We start from the raw sequence: 22617 nt of genomic DNA on the forward strand, positions 1-22617 counted from the left end.
ATTATATGCTGTGGTAGTGATTTTTAAATAAAGTAATTTTTCATTTCGGTATCAAACTGAAAACTATATATTTTACTCAAACCGATGCATTTTGTTGATAGATCTACATCCATAAAAGTTGTGATTCATGGGGGAAGGAAATTCATTGAACTCTTTCTGTATTTGCCTTTTTTATGCCTTAATGTTTAAATAAGTTATAGCACTTACATAAATGATTCCAACAGTTGGTAACAGTATAAGGTGTTTAGTATACTTAACTGGGTACTATATGCCTGTGGAAATAATTTTCTGAAGCCTAAAATGATATGGTTCATTGGTTTCCAAAAGTAAATGTTTCTTTGTCTTCTACTCCTTTGTTCATATAAATAAAACATGTTTAACATACAAGTAATTGACATTTAAATGTAATAATGTTTTAAATTTATAAACATTTATCTTGCTCTGTGCCATGTTATTGCTCCCAATCACCCAATTTTTTTCCTTTAAATTTTTTTATTGTTATGTTAATCACCATACATTACATCATTAGTTTGTGATGTAGTGTTCCATGATTGTTTGTGCATAACACCCAGTGCTCCATGCAGAATGTGCCCTCTTTAATACCCATCACCAGGCTAACCCATCCCCCCTCCCTCCTCCCCTCTAGAACCCTCAGTTTGTTTTTCAGAGTCCATCGTCTCTCATGGTTCATCTCCCCCTCCGATTTACCCCCCTTCATTCTGCCCCTCCTGCTATCTTCTTCTTTTTTTTTTTTCTTAACATATATTGCATTATTTGTTTCAGAGGTACAGATCTGTGATTCAACAGTTTTGCACAATTCACAGTGCTCACCATGGCACATACCCTCCCCAATGTCTATCACCCAGCCACTCCATCCCTCCCACCCCACCTCCACTCCAGTAACCCTCAGCTTGTTTCCTGAGATTAAGAATTCCTCATATCAGTGAGGTCATAGGATACATGTCTTTCTCTGATTGACTTATTTCACTCAGCGTAACACCTTCCAGTTCCAACCACGTTGCTGCAAATGGCAAGTCCTGACTTGTTAATTTTAGCCATTCTGACTGGTGTTAGGTGGTATCTCATTGAGGTTTTGATTTGGATTTCCCTGATGCCAAGCAATGTTGAGCACTTTTTCATGTGTCTGTTGGCCATTTGGATGTCTTCTTTGGAAAAATATCTGTTCGTGTCTTCTGCCCATTTCTTTTTCTTTATTTTTTTAAAGATTTTTATTTAATTGACAGAGAGAGAGAGAGAGAGAGACAGAGAGAGAGAGGGAACACAAGCAGGGGGAGTGGGAGAGGGAGAAGCAGGCTTCCCGCCGAGGAGGAAGCCCAATGCGGGGCTCGATCCCAGGACCCTGGGATCACGACCTGAGCCGAAGGCAGTTGCTTAACCAACTGAGCCACCCAGGCGGCCTTCTGCCCATTTCTTGATTGGATTATTTGTTCTTTGGGTATTGAGTTTGATAAGTTCTTTATAGATTTTGGATACTAGCCCTTTATCTGATATGTCATTTGCAAATATCTTCTCCCATTCTGTCGGTTGTCTTTTGGTGTTGTTGACTGTTTCTTTTGCTGTGCAAAAGCTTTTTATCTTGATGAAGTCACAGTAGTTCATTTTGGCCCTTGCTTCCCTTGCCTTTGGCGATGTTTCTAGGAAGAAGTTGCTGTGGCTGAGGTCGAAGAGGTTGCTGCCTGTGTTCTCCTTTAGGATTTTGCTGGACTCCTGTCTCACATTTAGGTCTTTCAACCATTTGGAGTCTATTTTTGTGTGTGGTGTAAGGAAATGGTCCAGTTTCATTCTTCTGCATGTGGCTGTCTAATTTTCCCAACACCATTTGTTGAAGAGACTGTCTTTTTTCCATTGGACATTCTTTCCTGATTTGACGAAGATTAGTTGACCATAGAGTTGAGGGTCCATTTCAGGGCTCTCTATTCTGTTCCATTGATCTATGTGTCTGTTTTTGTGCCAGTACCATACTGTCTTGATGATGACAGCTTTGTAATAGAGCTGGAAGTCCAGAATTGTGATGCCGCCAGCTTTGCTTTTCTTTTTCAACATTTCTCTGGCTATTTGGGGGTCTTTTCTGGTTCCATACAAATTTTAGGATTATGCTCCATTTCTTTGAAAAAAGTAGCTGGTATTTTGTTGGGGATTGCGTTGAATGTATAGATTGCTCTAAGTATCATTGACATCTTCACAATATTTGTTCTTCTAGTCCATGAGCGTGGAACGTTTTTCCATTTCTTTGTGTCTTCCTCAATTTCTCTCATGAATATTTTATAGTTTTCTGAGTAAAGATCCTTTGCCTCTTTGGTTAGATTTATTCCTAGGTATCTTATGGTTTTGGGTGCAATTGTAAAGGGGATCAACTCCTTAATATCTCTTTCTTCTGTCTTGTTGTTGGTGTATAGGAATGCCACTGATTTCTGTGCATTGATTTTATATCCTGCCACTTTACGGAATTCCTGTATGAGTTCTAGCAGTTTTGGAGTGGAGTCTTTTGGGATTTCCACAAAAAGTGTCATATCATCTGCAAAGAGTATGAGTTTGACTTCTTTGCCGATTTGGATGCCATTGATTTTTTTTTTAATAGTTTATTTGTATTTTATTTTATTTTTATTTTTTTAGTCGATTTGTATTTTAGGTAGAAAGTCAGTTTATGCATTTCAGGAAACATTTTTGAGCTTCTACCATATGCCAGGTAGGGAGGTAAGTGCTGAAGATACACAAATTCTTTTTTTTTTTTTAAAGATTTTATTTATTTATTTATTTGAGAGAGAGAGAGAGAGAGAGAGAGAGAGAGAGAGCATGAGAGGGGGGAGAGTCAGAGGGAGAAGCAGACTCCCTGCTGAGCAGGGACCCTGATGCGGGACTCGATCCCGGCACTCCGGGATCATGACCTGAGCTGAAGGCAGGCGCCCAACCAACTGAGCCACCCAGGCACCTGGATGCCTTTGATTTCTTTTTGTTGTCTGATTGCTGTGGCTAGGACTTCTAATACTATGTTGAATAACAGTGGTGATAGTGGACATCCCTGCCACGTTCCTGACCTTAGGGGAAAAGCTCTCAGTTTTCTCCATTGAGAATGATATTTGCTGTACGTTTTTCATAGATGGCTTTCATGATATTGAGGTATGTACCCTCTATCCCTATACTATGAAGAGTTTTGATCAAGAAAGGATGCTGTACTTTGTCAAATGCTTTTTCTGCATCTATTGAGAGGATCTTATGATTCTTGTTCTTTCTTTTGTTAATATATTGTATCACGTTGATTGTTTTGCGGATGTTGAACCAACCTTGCAGCCCAGGGATAAATCCCACTTGGTCATGGTGAATAATCCTTTTAATGTACTGTTGGATCCTATTGGCTAATATTTTGGTGAGAATTTTTGCCTCCATGTTCATCAAGAATATCGGTCTGTAATTCTCCTTTTTGATGGGGTCTTTATCTGTTTTGGGGATCAAGGTAATGGTGGCCTCATAAAATGAGTTTGGAAGTTTTCCTTCCATTTCTATTTTTTGGAACAGTTTCAGGAGAATAGGTATTAATTCTTCTTTAAATGTCTGATAGAATTCCCCTGGGAAGCCATCTGGCCCTGGGCTTTTGTTTGTTGGGAGATTTTTGATGACTGCTTCAATTTCCTTAGTGGTTCTAGGTCTGTTCAGGTTCTCTATTTCTTCCTGGTTCAGTTTTGGTAGTTGATACACCTCTAGGAATGCATCCATTTCTTCCAGGTTATCTAATTTGCTGGCATAGAGTTGCTTATAATATGTTCTTATAATTGTATTTCTTTGGTGTTGGTTGTGATCTCTCCTCTTTCATTCATGATTTTGTTGATTTGGGTCATTTCTCTTTTCTTTTTGATAAGTCTGGCCAGGGGTTTATCAATCTTGTTCATTCTTTCAAAGAACCAGCTCCTAGTTTCGTTGATCTGTTCTACTGTTCTTTTGGTTTCTATTTCATTGATTTCTGCTCTGATCTTTATTATTTCTCTCCTCCTGCTGGGTTTAGGCTTTATTTGCTGTTTTTCCTCTAGCCCCTTTAGGTGTAGGGTTAGGTTGTGTATTTGAGACGTTTCTTGTTTCTTGAGAAAGGCTTGTATTGCTATATATTTTCCTTTTAGGACTGCCTTTGCTGCATCCCAAAGATTTTGAACAGCTGTGTTTTCATTTTCATTTGTTTCCATGAATTTTTTTTAAATTCTTCTTTAATTTCGTGGTTGACCCATTCATTCTTTAGTAGGATGCTCTTTAGCCTCCATGTATTCGAGTTTTTTCCGACTTTCCTCTTGTGATTGAGTTCTAGTTTCAAAGCATTGTGGTCTGAAAATATGCACGGAATAATCCCAATCTTTTGGTACTGGTTGAGACCTGATTTGTGACCTAGGATGTGATCTATTCTGGAGAATGTTCCACGGGCCCTAGAGAAGAATGTGTATTCTGTTGTTTTGGGATGGAATGTTCTGAATATGTCTGTGAAGTCCATTTGGTCCAGTGTGTCATTTAAAGTCTTTATTTCCATGTTGATCTTTTGCTTAGATGATCTGTCCATTTCAGTGAGGAAGGTGTTAAAATCCCCATATTATTGCATTGTTTTCAATGTGTTTCTTTGCTCTTGTTATTAATTGCCTTATATAACTGGCTGCTCCCATGTTAGGGGCATAGATATGTACAATTGTTAGATCTTCTTGTTGGATAGACCCTTTAAGTAGGATATAGTGTCCTTCCTCATCTCTTATCACAGTCTTTGGTTTAAAATCTAATTTGTCTGAAATAAGGATTGCCACCCCAGCTTTCTTTTGGTGTCCATTAACATGGTAAATGGTTTTCCACCCCCTTATTTTCAATCTGGTGGTGTCTTTGGGTCTGAAATGAATCTCTTGCAGACAGCATATTGATGGGTCTTGTTTTTTAATCCAATCTGATAGCCTTTGTCTTTGCCACTCACCCAATGTTAATCAAAAACCCTGCTCAAACTATGTTGGGATGGAAAAAGAAAGAAAGAAAGAGAAGATAAAAATAACTGATAACTCTCCCCTCAAAAAAAAAAATCAATGAGCAAAATAAATAAGGATGATGTGACTTATCTTCTTTACAACTATTCTTAATCAAGCAAGTAGCTAAACTTACATGCTTTGCAGATGGATCGGTAGTGGCTCACTTACAGAACAGGTATCTATTACTAGGACACAGGTCTATACACTGATTCTTGTTTGCCTACAGTCTTCAGGTATTTGGGAAATAACTATCTTAGAATTAAATTTTTACATGCAAACAGACATACACTCAATTTTTATCATCCTGTATTTTACCTAAAATAAATATAAACAATATAAATAAATATATAAAATAAAATAAATTGCCACATATTTTGCTAAAACAATTATAAAGAACACTTCTTTGCAACAGACAGTTTTTAAAACAAAATCACTTCTAAATTGTGCATACATGTGAACACATATGTGCATTTATTTGTGTTTTTGTCTATCTTTGTGCATGTTATAATTTTCTGGGCCTTAAATCTCATTTCTACAATGGAATTTGCAAAACAGGCAAACCATGTCTTTGTGCCTGGAAAATCGATGCTGATCTTCTAGCTTCATGTCTTTTTCATTCCTCACCCTAATCTCAATCAAATTCTTCACTTGGTTCCATGATTGGCTTGAGAACAATTTGGATTGAAATCACACAAGCGACACAGATGGTATCTAATATTGCATCTCAGTTTTTGGCTTGACTCTGTAAGCTGCTTACTCAGTGGTGGAGGAGAAGGAGAGAACTGCTGACAGATGACACTATTAGGACAATCATAGCCAGGATGGACTGGCACCATTAGAGTGGTCAACAATCTGTTTTATATCTCCATGTTTCTAAGTGCATATTATTAAACAAACGTGTCCTTTTTTTTTACAAGGAACAAAACACCTGAAACAGAGGCCACTTTTTACTCTTTAAATGTCTCATTAAGCAGAATGATTTTTTTAAGGATATCTATAATTGAGTTTCAGGCTGTATGTCATAGAGGTTAACTCTCTGTAGTAGTAATATATTAACATCTATTAACTCATTTAGATATATACATTTATTTTACATTTTTGAAGGCAAAACTCTTATATTTCATTGTAACCTCAAGCAAGTTAAGAATGTGCATATAATGTTAATTCAGTAGTTGACTATTGATTTTTAATAGTTAAGCATTTTAATTCACCATGGGTATCATTTTGAAAAAAAATAGGCATTTCAAAAGGGTATGTATTCCTTTCAAGTAAATTATAAGTAGAGTGTATTTATTTTCTAAGATGAATGTATATGCAATGCAGAGAGGTTTTTTTTTTTAAATCAAAGTACAAAGAAGAAAATGCAAATCAAATATATTTCAATCACAAAAAGACGATTATTAACTTACTGATAGAGTTTTTTGTCCCTTTTCTATGACATTTCTCAATATAGAAATATATATATTTCTCAATTTTTATTTGTAAGATAAGTTGGAAGATGATAGAAATTTGTTGTGAAAATATAACAATTTATACTTAATATAATGATGGTTGCAACCAAAGTTATGAGGGTCTGGAAATAAAAGAGTAAAAAGTCAACACTTGCATTTATCATTTCCTGAGCATTTTCTTGTGTTCATCTAATTTGATTTTAACAGCAGCCCTCTGAGATAGGCATCTCATTTCTCATTTTTCATTTGAGAAAACTATTTTCTCTGAAGATGGAGAATTTATCCAAGTTGATGTAATCTGTGAAAAATGAAAAAGAACATGATGCCGATTTTTCCAAATCCAAATCATGTGTTCTTTCTCTACACTTTTGTCTAAGAAGAATATTAGTAAAACCATGTGTATTCTGAAGAATATATTGGCAAAGTGAGCTCATGGGTTAAATGTTTTAGGGAATTTATTAAAGAAAAAATGAACCATTCCAATGGTTAGAAAGACCAAAAGTAATGAGCTTCCTTCATTTTTGTGGGCACAGCCCAGATTTGATTACTTTCTATCCCACAAAAATGATTATACTAATTTTCCTACAGCTAGATTATTATAACGGTTGGTAAAATTTTTCTGTCTTAGCCAAGGAACTATCAGTATAAGTTGCATTAATGAGCCTTTTTCAAAATGGAAATGATGAAAACTTAGATTGATCAGTTTGCCACAGAAAATTTAGTCTGCTTGATGTCCTGGGAAAAGCAAAACTGTGGAGATAGTTTAAAGATCAGTGGTTGGCAGGGGTGTAGGAGAAGGAATGGAAAGATGAATAGGTGGAGCATAGGGGAGTTTTAGGGCAGTGAAACTATTCTGTATATATATTTGTATATGACATACATATCATTACACATTTCTCAAAACTCATAGAATATACAACACCAAGAGAGAACCCCAATGTCAACTATGGACTTTAGTTAATAGTAAGGTAAAATACTGACTCATCAATGGTAACATGTCTAATGAAAGATGTTAATAATATGGAAAACTTTATTGAGGAGGTTTGTGGTGGGAGGGTATATGGAAATTCTTTGTACTTTTGATTAATTTTTTTGTAAACCTAAAAATGTTATAAAAATAAAGTCTATAATAAGAAAAAATAGGAGAAACCTAAAAATTTAGTTTAGTTTGGTCATAAATTCAGTGATATACACATTCTAGAAAGCCTCTTAATTCTCCACATTTTTCAACTACCATTAAACTTAAGCACCTGTTTTTCTTAATAGTGAAACTGGAGATAGTTATCACTATTTACTATCTCCATTCTTTTTTTGTTTCTCCTAACTCATTCCATTTTTAATACTCAATCAAGGCTGTTCTTACCAATATCTTGGATGACCTATACATTGCAAAACCCATGATCCATTTTTGGACCTCTTGTGAAATATTTGACATAGACTATCACTCCCAATTCCATACTTGCCTACACACAATTCTGTTTTTCATCCTTCTAGGTTGACATTCTCAGTCCTGTTTGCTGGTGTTTCCTCATTTCATTGACCTCTCAAGGTTAAGAGTGCCCTGGAGCTCTGCCTTCGGATTGCTTTTCTTCTTTCTCCTCCTTCATTCTATGAGCTTTAAATTCCACTTATAAGCTGGTGAGTCACAAAGGATAATGCCTATCCTGGATCTCAATTTTGAAATACAGATTATTCAAATTTTTAGGCAATATTTTTAGCCTTACCATTTCACAAACCGAATCCTTCTTATACCAAACCTGCTCCTCTTCATGTCCTTTTCATCTCAGTAAGTGACTCATGTTCTTTCAGTTTCCTGCACCCGAGCCATAGATCCATAAATCCATCTTTTCCTTCCCCTCAAAACCCACTTTCAATATATCTGCAATTATCATTGGTTCCCTTTCAAAATATATGCAAAATAAGAATACTTCTCACTTTCTCTATTTATAATCATCATTCTCTTCCTAGTCCCCATCATCTTTTCCTAACCAGATTAATTAAACATCCCTGAAACTGGTTTACCTGCTTCTGCAACTGCCTCATCACAGGCTGTTCTTAATGATGGCCTATCTCAGAGTAAAAGCCAACATTGGACTATGAAGTTATATGCCAGAGCAGTCTGATGGAATTATTATGTGAGCCATACATGTAATTTTACATGTTCCAGTAACTGCAACTTAAAAAAAATAAGAAAAAGGTGAAGTTAATACTTTTTTTTTTTTTGAAGATTTTATTTATTTATTTAAGATAGAACAAGAGTGAGAGAGAGGGAGCACAAGCAGGGGGAGTGGCAGGCAGGGGGAGAAGCAGGCTCCCCACTGAGCAGGGAGCCCAACCCAGGGCTCGATCCCAGGACTCTGAGATCATGACCTGAGCTGAAGGCAGACGCTCAACCGACTGTGCCACCCAGGCGCCCCATACTTATTTTTTTACATTTTAGTATCATTACAACTTGTAATTGGTATAAAAGTTATTATAATATTGACACTTTTTTTCCCATTCTAAGTCTTCAAAATCTGGTGTGTATTTTACATTAACATACATCTCACTTCTCCTTAACCCACTTTGGCCTTCTTTGTTTTTTTCCTGTGGTTTGAACAGATCAGCCTCAACCCACTTCAAGACCACTGCATTGCCATTCCTTCTCTTTAGGAATATCTTTCTTGATAGCTACAGAGCTCACTACGTTATCTCTGAGCGTTTGCTCAAATAACAGCAATTCTACTACTTTCCTAGTTCCCCTTATGCCATTTCAATTTCCCTATCTAGATAATCCTACCTTTCACCATGTGAAATTTTTAACATTTAATCATTTTTCTGACATGTATGTATAATATATGTGTGTATGTTCAGTTTGTATCTCTGCCGTTGAATGTAGTTGCACGAAGACAAAGATTTTTGTCTGAATTCATTGCTCTATTGCCCACAACTAGTTCAGAGATGGCTTATATCGGATAGTCAGTGATTAAATATTTAACAAATAGTTGTAAAACTGGGACAGTCTAGAATATATTGTAAATTAGAAAGAATAATATGGTGTGAGACTATATTTAATGAAAGCAAACACTTCTGGAAATATTTTGCTAAATGTATATATTTACCTATTATTGAGTAAAAATCCACCTCAAAATGTAGTGGTTTAAAATAGGGATCAGCAAACCTTTTATGTAAATGATTATGTAATTATCTTAGATTTTGTAGTCCATAAGTTCTCTACTGCAAGTAGTTGACTCTACTGTTGTAGCCTGAAAACAGCTGTAGATAAAACATAAAGAAGTGGGTGCAGCTGTGTTCTAATAAAACTTCATTTACAAAACAGTGGGCCAATATATGGGCCCTAGTTTTCCAAGCCTTAAAACAGCAACCATTAATATCACTTACGAGTTTGTGGGTCAGGTGGGTGGCTCTGCCAATGCAGGCCAGGCTTGGCTGATCTCACTCAGTTAGGCTTTCTAATGTGTCTGAGATCAGATGGCAGGTTGCCTAAGCTGACTTTCTAATCTGGCTTCACTCACATGCCTGGTGTCTAAATGGCTGTTCACTGAGACAATGTGAATAACTGGGCCAAGTGTCTTCCATCTTCCAACAGGCTAGGCTGGAAATGTTCATATGGAGGCTTGGGGATGTTCCAGGGAAGAAAAAGGGAAGCGAGTAAAGCTTCTTGAGAACATACTCTATTGGCCAAAGAAAACCACAAGGCCATCCCAGATTTAGTGATAGCCTATCAGATTTACTCATATTGGAATAATGCTACAGAGTCAAAAGGCAAAGAAGTATGTATACAGAGAAGTGAAAAATGGCCTCCATTTTTCAAGCTATCTACCATTATATGATTTTCATATATTGTCAGGCAAACTATTTCTATGAAATAGTCCATTGTTGACTGTGTCGGTGTCAAGTAAATAAGTATAAGCCCAAGATCATTTCCTACTTAAAACAGTCACCATTATCCTAGCTTAGAGCATTGTCTGAATTTGGTGATTAATCTTTGCCAATATCTGTAGGTATCCGGATACTGCTTTAATCATACGTGTCCTATTTTGACTATGACCTAACTTATCAGAACCATCTGGACATGTACTGTGACTTTTAATTTGTAGTTTCAGCTAATGATTCTTAGGATTTCTGTTTTATTATTACATTATGATGTCTGAAACACATCTCTAGTCAAGTAATGTTAATTAACTTAATTTGCTAGACAATATTGAAACTTCACCTCCTGAAAACAAAAAAAATCTAGATTTTAATCTCTAGTGTTAAATATCACCATGATGCCTTTTTATTTTGATAGTACCCTAGAAGTAGTGATTCAGTCAAATATTTTATTACCTGCTTATCTCTGTTTGCTTCAAGCTGTTTAGAAAATTAAAGCAGATGGAGCTGGTCAGAAATATAGTTCATCAAGACAGTTACTTACTCATTAAAGTTTGTAATAGATCTAAGCAGGCAATGCAGAAAGGACTTTATTTATTTATTTTTGAGGGTAGCAATTGATTTTTTTTCCTCCATATATTGTCTTATCCACATAGGGAAGAAAATATTCTCTAAAATTATTTTCAGAGTAATTTACTCTTCAGAAATATATATAAAACTAAAAGGTAGGCTATGTTCTAATAAATTTACATTTTAATTATAGGGAAAATTGCTAAATATTTTAAATGAAATACATTAAACTAATTGATAGGAAGGTATCTACCCTATATCAACTAAAGCCACATCTGTATTAGAAGAGATGGAATTATAAATTAATATACAAATTATTTCAACTTATCAGGGCAATTTTTTCTCAATTATCTAAATCTTTTGAGTAACTTATCTTGAAAACTGTCACATTTATCCTTATTATTTTAGAGTTAAATTGATATTTTTTGACATTTGATGAATTGATATGAATATTGAGATGCTCTTTGGTATATTGTCTGAGTATCTTCAATTTGAATGATTAATGATGGATGTTATAGCTATTTATGGAAACATGAAATTAATTTACTCTGAAAACATTTCTGGCTAAAGTAAGCTATTATAAGGAGAGACATTTCTTTATATGAAATACATCATTAGTAAAAGGAGAAACTTTGTATTAGGAAATTTTCTCTCAAAATAAGTGTTTAAAACTCTTGAAAACATAAATCCCCCAATTATTCTTTACCCAGAAACAGTGGCTTTAGCTTCAAAAAGCCTCAAGCACTCCTAAATTCACACATATATAGACGTGCACACACACACACACACACACGCTATACTCATAACACAAAGACAATGAAAGGGGCGCCTGGGTGGCTCAGTTGGTTAAGCGGCTGCCTTCGGCTCAGGTCATGATCCTGGAGTCCTGGGATCGAGTCCCGCATCGGGCTCCCTGCTCCTTGGGAGCCTGCTTCTCCCTCTGCTTCTCTCTCTCTCTCCCTCTGTCCCTCATGAATAAATAAATACAATCTTTAAAAAAAAAAAAAAAAAAAAAGACAATGAAACCTGGCATAAATTGTATTAACTTCTCATAAATTAATTTCACAGTTTTGAGTTTGAAAGAATAGTATTCCTGAAGTTACAGTTTTAATTCTAATATTTCTATTTTCTCACCCTATGCAAAATAAAAATATGTCTATTGAAAGGGCTAATTGGCGTATTTAAAGTTGATGCATAATATACAGTAAAATGAAAAGGAATTTAATCATAAAATATCCATTCTTCCATAACAATATTTCAAGTTTGCCTTCTTTCTTATTCTTTCATAGACTTAAAGAAAAATAACTTTAGGGGCGCCTGGGTGGCTCAGTCATTAAGCGTCTGCCTTCAGCTCAGGTCATGATCCCAGGGTCCTGGGATCAAGCCCCACGTCAGGCTCCCTGCTCCATGGGAAGCCTGCTTCTTCCTCTCCCACTCCCCCTGCTTGTGTTCCCTCTCTCCCTATGTCTCTCTCTGTCAAATAAATAAAATCTTAAAAAAAAAGAAAAATAACTTTAATTCCTCTTATCCAATTATTATTTTGATGTTAAAATCCCTCTTGGCTTTGGATCCATGAACTCCACTCAACACCCTTTTATCTTCTTTTGCTTGGGATAGCTAGCTACTCCCTGACATAAAGGCAAAACAAAACAAAATAAATTTTAAAACCTCAGGTTAAAAGAAAGAAACAAAAAGAAACTTCCTTCCAAGATCTCATTTTTTTACCCTCAATGTATCAATGGTAGCAGTAAGTCAGATGAGAAGATTATGGTTACTTATTATTTCTGCTTACCAATTATTAGGATAGAAAGTCCCACATTTTATATCACAATGAAGAAAACTTTTGATTCTCGTTATATTTCTATTTCACTCTGTGAAGTGTTACTGATTAAACTATAAAAACTAGGTTTTCAGGAATTTCTGGATTAGGACCTCTGCAATTAATTCATTTAAAGTGTTCAAAACTCTTTCAATAGAATATAATTTATGTTTCATAATATAACTTTTGTATTATAAAAAATGAAACAAAGTCACATGCTAAAATCAAATAATCATTCCACATTTAATCAGCCTTTCTATGCTACAGAAATATTTATGCATGATCTCATAAGTAATAATAAAAGCAATCTTTTACATATAGTTTGAACCTTCAGAAACTAAAAATTTTTAAATCTCATTATTCTTGTCCTGTCTCCATGATTTCTATTAGTTTGCATATCTTTTAATGTGCATGAAACATGAAAGCCAATGGTTGTGTGTTATTACATAGTCATTTAATTTAAAAAAAATTTTAAAATATTTATTTATTTGACAGAGAGACGGAGAGAGAGGAAGCACAAGCAGGGGGAGTGGGAGAGGGAGAAGCAGGCCTCCCGCTGAGCGGGGAGCCTGATGCGGGGCTTGATGCCAGGACCCTGGGATCATGACCTGAGCCGAAGGCAGACGCTTAACGACTGAGCCACCCAGGAGCCCTACATAGTAATTTAAATTGTAGATGTATTGTTCAAACATTTAAGTTAAGATATAGGAAAATATATTTTTTTATACTTGTTAAGCAAGGGGAGTCACTGAAGAGACCAAGGCATCACCAAAGTGAAAAGGAAAAAGAGTTACAGACAAAGATCGTAGCAGAAATCTTGACTTTAGTCACTACATTCCTGGAGTAGCCTGCCAATAGCAAACAGACATCCTATCACCATTTATAACTTGCTTAGCAGGAAGCCATGATGCTTGGTGTGTGTTCAGTGAGTGTTGGAAGACTGCTGTGCCCTGAAGTAGCAGTATCCTCTTACTAGAATAGGAAAACAAAAGAGTACATGATATAGGGGAGAGATGAGAGATTATGTGAATACCAGTGAATATTGCTACATATGATTCATAGGCACCGATATTATTTTAAATACATAGATTATTTTACATGCATATGTTATTTTATATACATGTACATTATTTATAATACATTTATGTGATATAGATATATTGCATTTTGTTATTTTGTTATTTCATACTATTATGTTAGTTTATAATGAATTACAAAGGATATTTAGAACTAGAATATTCCACTTAAAAAGATATGCAATAGCATTTCAGGGTTATGATACTATAAAATATAAGCATTATTCTTTCCAGTAAGGTGAAATCAAATTCACCTAAATAGAACCTGAAAAAATATAGAACGAGAGGGAGGGCAGTAGAATAGAAGAAAGGAAGAATGCAAAGGGATTTGTGATTAACTATCCTAACTGAAGTGAGCCAAACAACTACTTTCGTAACATCATTTTACCTACAGAAAACACAGACAAATTAATCAAGACATTTGGTAAACAAATAAAACAGAAGAGGGGGGCCCAAGAGCATCAGGGAAGTCTGCCTGCCAGAGCAGGTCTGTGATGCCCATGATGCCCTGCATCACAAGGGGACTGCAGCATTGATATAGCTGTTGTTTTCCTGCTTGCTTTATTTTCTTCCTCAATTTGATGATTTCTCACTTTTAAGTTTTCTTTTTAAATCACCTGTTGTGGGCCTTTCTTCCATTCACATCCACCAGTTATTGTTCTGTTTGCCCCCCACCCCCCATTTTTATATATAATTGACCTGTTTTTCTTCCCTACCGTTAAATGCTGTTTCTTTTTTCTCATTTCTCTTTCAAAATGCAATACAAAAGAACAAGATTTGTTGTTTTGCAAAGAATGTTTTCCCCAAGGATATGAAACTAATTTAATTTAGAAGAGCTCGTAATTCAAATTCATAATTTCGTATTAGGAAGTATATTATGAGATGTAGTCTATGCTATATGAAAGGATTGCTCGAAAAAGACATGCTTCTTACATACTGAATTTTATTTTTTTGTGTGTAGGTGTAACGCATTATTTATAAATAGAGTAATGCCAGGTAAATCACCTCTGTAATTTATTATTTTTCTCCTAAGCTGTTAATTTTCATAGTAATAACAATATAGGAAAACGTAAATAAATGTTTAATGAAGAAAACATACCATCTATATCAGTTTTTTCCCCGAATAATTAGTCACTCTCTTGACTGAAATTATATAAAAATGTTAATTTAATTGAATGCTACATTTTACCCTTCATGTGTCTTTAAATACCATATACAGCGTAAAATTTTTCAGTTTCTATTTTATATGATATTGCCTTGGATAATTTATAAAATAAGGCTTAAAGTACAATAAACACAACAAAAGTGATAGTCAAAAAATTAGGGACATGCTTCAACATAATATTAAATTCATCACTCAATGAATAGGACCAATGAGTAAATACAAAAACATTCTTAGCATATAGTAGGCACTGCATAGGAGGCACTGTTGACTAGTAATAATAATTATCAAGATGATGATGGTCAGTGTTTAAATTAATCTCCCTTAACAGTGATGAGAACTCTGTAATTGTTGAAGTGGGTCCTATTAGCTGGAGGATATAATCTAGATATCTAAATGAATGACATAACTTGTAAAATGGAGTAATATCAAGAGGTTTGAGAATTTCACATTGTCCTGAGCTATATTTTGTGGTTGTTTTATTTTCTAAGTGCCATGATTCACTTTTAAAATTTATGTATATGCATCTACATATAGCCATGTGTTTTTCAGTTTCATATATTTATAGTCAGAGATTTTTTTCTGATTGATTTGGAAAAGCTGTATTACAAAAATGAGAGTGTGGATCTATTTTTTTCTTTTTTTTAGTATATTTATTTATTAGATTTATATTGTTGTAAAATAAAATATGAAGACATAAAAATCATATAAAATAAATGTATAACCCAATAAATTATCATAAGGCAAAATGTCTATCACCCAGTTACCCCATCCCTCTACCACCCTCCCCTCCAGTAACCCTCAGTTTGTTTCCTATGATTAAGAGTCTCTTATGGTTTGTCTCCCTCTTTGATTTCATCTTGTTTTATTTTTTCCTTTCTTCCCCTATGAGCCTCTGTTTTGTTTCTTAAATTCCACATATGAGTGAGATCCTATGATAATTGTCTTTTTCTGATTGACGTATTTCGCTTAGCATAATACCCTCTAGTTCCATCCACGTCCTTGCAAATGGCAAGATTTCTTTTTTGATGGCTGAGTAGTAGTCCATTGTGTGTGTGTGTGTGTGTGTGTGTGTGTGTGTGTGTGTGTGTGTGTGTGTGTATCACATCTTTATCCATTCATGTCGATGGACATCTGGGCTTATCGTTCGGCTATTGTGGACATTGCTGCTATAAACATTGGGGTACAGGTGCCCCTTTGGATCACTACATTTGTATCTTTAGGGTAAATCCCTAGTAGTGCAATTGCTGGTTCGTAGGGTGTAGCTCTATTTTCAACTTTTTGAGTAAACTTCATACTGTTTTCCAGAGTGGCTGCATCAGCTTACATTCCCATCAACCTATTTTTTTTTCAAAAATATAATAATAATATAAATTTCATTATTGACATAATAGACCAGACACTTTCAAAATTCATACAACTTCTTAGTTTAATATGTCAATAAGGGGCAAGGAAATATTACTAACCATCATTTTATTATGCATGCTTAGAACTCTAATACTCATAAGTCATTTCAAATAGAGAATTCTCTACTGTTTCTTCTTCCAAATAAAAGCTATCCAATTTAATTTTCTTTCATAAGCTAACATCTTGTTGATTTTTCTTTAATAAGGAAACCAAGAGTTGTCTATAGTTGCTTCATATTTAAAGCTTTAATGTGGTTTCTATTGACCAATCTTAATCATTTATTATTGAGTAAATTGGTGTTATCTATCTTTTTCTAATTAGCTTTAACAGTAATAGCCAGGGAAAATGATTTGTGTGGATTTTTGAAGTCAAATTTATAGAGTGGCTTGATAAACATTTAATTAAAACTAAACAGTGCCTTAGAGTTAAGATTATATTCTGTTATGTAGAGTTCAAAATCATGCCATTCCATGAAGCAGTTACTCCTTATGGAATAAAATGTCTGACTGATAATGACCAGTATAATAATGTGATAAATTTTAAATGATGCTAAGAATATTTGTGTTTATTTTGTTGTGACAACATCTTTCTAATTTACTTTCCAAATTTAAATGCACTACTTAAAGCCTAGAGCATAAAATGAAAACCAGACTGCTAAAATTTCTGGAATATTCTGATTATAACAATGAAAAATAAAAGACTTAATTTCGATTCAGGTTGTACCCTTTTAAATCTCAAAGGTATTTCCAAATTAATTATGACAAATATCAACATTAAGTATATGTTCACAAATGACTAGATGATACCTAGTACCAAATGATACTTAAATATCGCCAGGTCTTCAGATATGCCACACACTTTCCCATCTTGGTACCTGTTCATTATTATTGTTTTCCTGTGTTCTATCCCAGGTAAACTTATCCTTCAAGGCCCACGTAATTACCAATGTTTCTATTAGTCTTTCTGTGATTTTCTTCCCTGGAATGAATTGCTTCTCTTTCTCTGTTTCTATAAAACCTTGTGCTTAACCTCTATTATAACACATTCTATGTGGTATTATAATTATTTCCTTAGGTATTTGCCTCTCCATAAGATTTCATATTTCTTGAAGGTCTAATTCTGACAGATTTTCTATCCCCAGCTCTAAGCACACAACCTGATACATCTTGATTATCTAGTACACATTTGCTGATGAGTGAATACACAATCAGTCAAGAGATTCAACCAATTCCAGATCTGAGGCCAGAATGAATGAGCATGCTGTGACCTCAGAAAGTTGTTAAGCGAGGCACTGACAAGGCACACGGCATTGTTCTGCTGGGTGGTGGTTCTTCTCTGGCTGTTTGTGGATATTGTTTATGTGAACCAACTGGCCTGGCCTGCGGATGGAGTTAACACTCCTTCTCCAGCTTCTTACATGACTCACACTTACGTGCTGCCTAACGAGCATTCTGAAATATCAGGCCTGACACTTTCTCCAAGTTAATGAAGATAACTCAGTGTATGGGATCATGTATTTTATGGTTCCGAATTCATTGATTTAAAACCCAGAATAAAGCTGTAACTTCTACAACACATGGCCATCTTTGTGAGACCCATTGGAATAAACTTCTCAGAGGAGGCTGTGAAATGCATGTTACTTTCTGAGCCTAAGTCTTTCTCTAAGGTGTTCTAACTCCTGTAGGTCTCTAGAAGAGCACTTACTAAATTAGTATTATAACCCTTCTGGTCTAACATACCTCTCAATGAATTTGCTATATCTGACACTCTGCCTTCTTTATCCACCACTTATGAGTCCAAAATATTCCTTCTGTGAAGGCTTCATTTTATCTGGATAGAGCTATATTTAGTCAAGAATATCCTTGAAAGGCCACTTGGATTTAGAACTCCTAAGGTTTTATATTTTTCTCAGTTACTGAGTCTTCACATAGCCCCAGGTCAGTCACATAACTTCTCAATACCTAGATTTATTCTATGTTGGATGAACAGTATAGTACAAAAATGTCTTTAGATTCACAAATTAAGAGTTTTTTCACAGTAAAACCCTCCTGGGTTCCTTACATGCAAGGGGAAGAATAGCCCCACTATTACTTAAGTCAGTTCTATATGCTTGCCAGCAACCTCAAGCCAGGCCTCTGGAGGTGGTGGGCCTCTAGCTTTGCTTCTTTTGTTCCATCTCATGATTTCTGCCTCTGTCTCTGGCATGAGCTTACAGTAGAGACTCAATAAGGATTTTTTGAATGAAGTAATTAATTCATCACTCATTCATTCAAAAGACACTTGCCAGGGGCAAACATCAGCCCGCTGGGACCAGAATCTTACATTCTGTTAATAATGAGGGTTATTTTTTCCACAGTGTTTGAAAGGCAAATTAGTAATTTGATTTTCCTGCTAATATTGAATACTATTGACAAATATCACAGAAGAGAAGACTTAATGATTTCCAAAAAGATAAGCAAAATAATGATAGGAAAATAAAGATAGTGTATGTGTTGGTCATTTATTATATACAAAACCCCACACTGAATAAACGTATTGATAATATTTTTTGCACTAGATGCCTTTATGAGATATTTACAGATAATGAAACTAAGAACAGAATTAACAAAGTTCATACAGTATGTGATGGTGTTAAGACTGGTAAACAGATAGTGTAAATATAGATCCTAAGATCTTAATACTGTTGGGAGAGTACTAGTACTTATGTTTCCAGAAATTTTGTTAGTATTCATGTGTGTGTGTAAGTATCATAGTCACTCTCTCCAAATACTAAAAAACTCTTAGACAGTTAACAGAATATACTTCTACCTGTGTGGTTAATAGACCAGAGTTCTTCTGTTAGACAATCTCTTTAGACTTTACCCTTTAGAAAGAAAAATGTAATTATGACTACTTGGAGGCAAAATTTTTCAAGATTGGAGAAGAAGGATTTAATAGAGCATTACTGGGTTAAAGTTGAGTAAAGAAATGAGACTTTATTAAAGGTCAAATTAACCAAAGCATTTTTGGGGAAGAGAATAGAATATTTTTATTTCTTAGTAAAATTTTATATTGAAGGTCTCTGAATTTATATCAGATGAAACAAAAAGAGAAATTGCATTTTCCTTCCAGTTGATTCATGTAGAGATGGAGTTAAAACAGTCCAAATGACTGCTATAGTCCTAATAATTAATAGCATGTATCAGAATAGGTAGTTCATTCTAAGTTAAAATTCCTCAGATCTAATAGTTTATAACAACAGTAATAATAGTAATGATACAGATTTATTTCTGGTTCATGCTATGTGTCCATTGATTTTCAGCCATGGATTCTGCTCTACCTCATTCTACTCAGGAATGCAGGCTGAGGGAGTCTCTGTCTCACTGCTTCCATGATTGCTGAGGCAGATGGCAAAGGATGAATAAACCATAATCTGACTTTTAGAGTCTTTTCTCGGAAGTACCATTATATCATTTCCAATTACATTTTTTTTTGTCCAAAGCAAGAAATACTGCCATTGAAAATTTTTCTTAAGATTTTATTTATTTATTTGAGAGAGAGAATGAGAGAGAGAGAGTACATGAGAGGGGGGAAGGTCAGAGGGAGAAGCAGACTCCCCGCCGAGCCCGGAGCCTGATGCGGAACTTGATCCTGGGACTCCAGGTTCATGACCTGAGCCGAAGGCAGTCGCCCAACCAACTGAGCCACCCAGGTGCCCTGCCATTGCAAAGTTTAAGAGACCTAGATAAGAGAAATTATTCTTATAAAACAGGAATCTGGGAATGTTTGGGGAACAGCACAGATGACTCCCTCATGGTGCCAGTTCCAAAGAGCATGAGGGAACAAGTAAAGAATTTTCTCAAGGCCAACTGAGGAGCCTTAGCTAAGCATCTAGACTGCCACTATAGCTGCATTTTATAGTTACAAGAGGATTTATTGTGTCAGTTTCTAAAGCTTCCTTTCCACTCAGAAGTAAACTTTTATATAAAGCTATTATACTTCAGTTTCACAAACTTATCAAAATAACCATCTGCCATTTTTCATTGTGGTTCAAAAATGTTTTCCCAATACACTGTCCCCCTATCTCAGGAGCACACTCCTTCACACACATGCAGATTTTCATTGTAGAGAAGTGGATGATTTAAGGTAGCCTTCAAATTACATAAGATTTTCAGGCACTAGTTATCATTACCACCTGTACTTTACAACTGATGAATATTAGTGTTTTTCTTTATTGAGATATAATTGACATATAACTTTAGTGTCAAGTGTATAATATAATGATTCAACATTTGTGTACATTGCAAAATGATCACCACAATAAGTCTAGTTAATGTTCCATCACCATACATAATGACAAATTGTTTTTCTTAAGAGGAAAAATTTTAGGGGCACCTTGATGGTGCAGTTGGTTAAGTGCCCAACTTTTGGTTTCTGCTCAGGTCATGATCTCAGGCTCATGAGGTAGCACTCATGCTCAGCATGGGCTCTGCTTAGATTCTCTGTCCCTCCCCACCACCCCCCATCAAATAAATAAATATTTTTTTAAAAAGAGAAATTTTAAGATTTATTCTCTTAGCAACTTTATTTTTTTAAAGATTTATTTATTTTAGAGAGAGATTGAGTGAGCGTGGGGCAGAGAGGGGCAGAGGGAAAAGGAGAGAGAGAGAATCTCAAGAACACTTCCTGATAAGCACAGAGCCTGATGCAGGCCTGGATCTCATGACCTTGAGATCATGACCTGAGCTGAAATCAAGGGTCGGATGCTCAACTGACTGAGCCACCCAGGCACCCCTCTCTTAGCAACTTTCAAATATATAATACAGTATTATTACCTATAGTCACCATGCTGTGCATTATATTCTCATGACTCATTTATTTTATAACTGCAAATTTGTACCTTTTGACTCACTTCAGCCATTTTGCCCACCCCCTCATGTCTGGCAATCATCAGTCTGTTTTCTGAATCTATGATCCCATTGTTGTTGTTGTTGTTTGCTTTAGATTCCACATATAAGTGCTATCGTAAAGTATTTGTCTTCTTCTTTTTGACTTATTTCACTTAGCATAAGGCCCTCAAGCTTCATCTATTTTGTTGCAAATGGCAAAATTTCCTTCTTTTTATGGCTGAATAGTAGTCCATTATGTATGTGTGTGTGTGTGTGTGTGTGTGTATGTGTGTGTGTGTGTGTGTGTATATTACACTTTATCCAGTCATCCATGATGGACACCTAGATCTTTTGCATATTTTGGCTATTGTAAATAATTCTGTAATAAACAAAGGGGTGCAGATTTTTTTTTTTCTAAATAGTATTTTCATTTTCTTACATAAGTAACTGTGGGAAACAGAATACCACAACCACTGGTGCATGTTCGCTCAGACTCCCAGATCTCTGAGAAAACTCGAGATTGCAGGGTTAAAAATAACCGGAAAGGATCAGAGTGAAATGCCCTTGGGACGTGTGTGGTTGGTTCTGTAGATAGGAAGCCAGCTATAAACAGCACACTGTGCACTCCCCTCTTTGTTCCCTTGCCCTGTAAACAGCACACTGGGCACTCCCCTCTGTTCCTTTATTCTGTTTTAAAGATTCTTATGGATTTGAGCGCCTGGGTGGCTCAATCGTTAAGCGACTGCCTTCGGCTCAGGTCATGATCCCAGAGTCCTGGGATCGAGCTCCTCATCGGGCTCCCTGCTCAGTGGGAAGCCTGCTTCTCCCTCTCCCGCTCCCCCTGCTTGCGTTCCCTCTCTCGCTGTGTCTCTCTCTGTCAAATAAATAAAATCTTAAAAAAAAAAAATTCTTACATGCTCGACTAATCCTGTATACTTGGAGGAATGTGCCTTACTACACCCCTGCTGTAAATCATTATAGATCTATATCGCTGTAGAAGGTATGTAAGAGTATGGAAAATAAACCTCGGCACCTCCGGCTGCTTGCTCGGGGTCCCCTGTGCCTTGCTCTACTGTCGTCTCTTTTTCTCAGTTCCTTCGCTGCCCCAGGTCCCTGACTCTCTGAGGTCGACAAGTAACCAGTGGTAGAATTGCTAGATCATATGGTAATTCTATTTTTAATTTTTGAGGAGCCACCATACTGTTTTCCGTAGTGACTATACCAATTTGCATTCCTACTATCAGTACACAAGGATTCCTTTTTTCACATCCTCACCAATATTTGTTATTTCTTGTCTTTTTGATAGTAGCCACTCCAACAGTTGTGAGATGATAGCTCATTGAGGTTTTGATTTGCATTTTCCCGATGATTAGTGATGTTGGGTATTT

General features: G+C 35.6%; 1 protein-coding gene across 1 annotated transcript in view; it reads left to right on the forward strand.

Annotated features, from left to right (window-relative positions):
• Nucleotides 1-22617, forward strand: part of MGAT4C (MGAT4 family member C) — a 1006121-nt gene that overhangs the window by 1234 nt on the left and 982270 nt on the right. The window contains exon 3 of the mRNA XM_035721958.1: nucleotides 7949-8092. The gene's annotated coding sequence lies outside the window, so the exon portion shown is untranslated. The remainder of the gene's footprint in view (nucleotides 1-7948; nucleotides 8093-22617) is intronic.

Source organism: Zalophus californianus, chromosome 9 (assembly GCF_009762305.2).
Source record: "Zalophus californianus isolate mZalCal1 chromosome 9, mZalCal1.pri.v2, whole genome shotgun sequence".
Taxonomy (NCBI): domain Eukaryota; kingdom Metazoa; phylum Chordata; class Mammalia; order Carnivora; family Otariidae; genus Zalophus; species Zalophus californianus.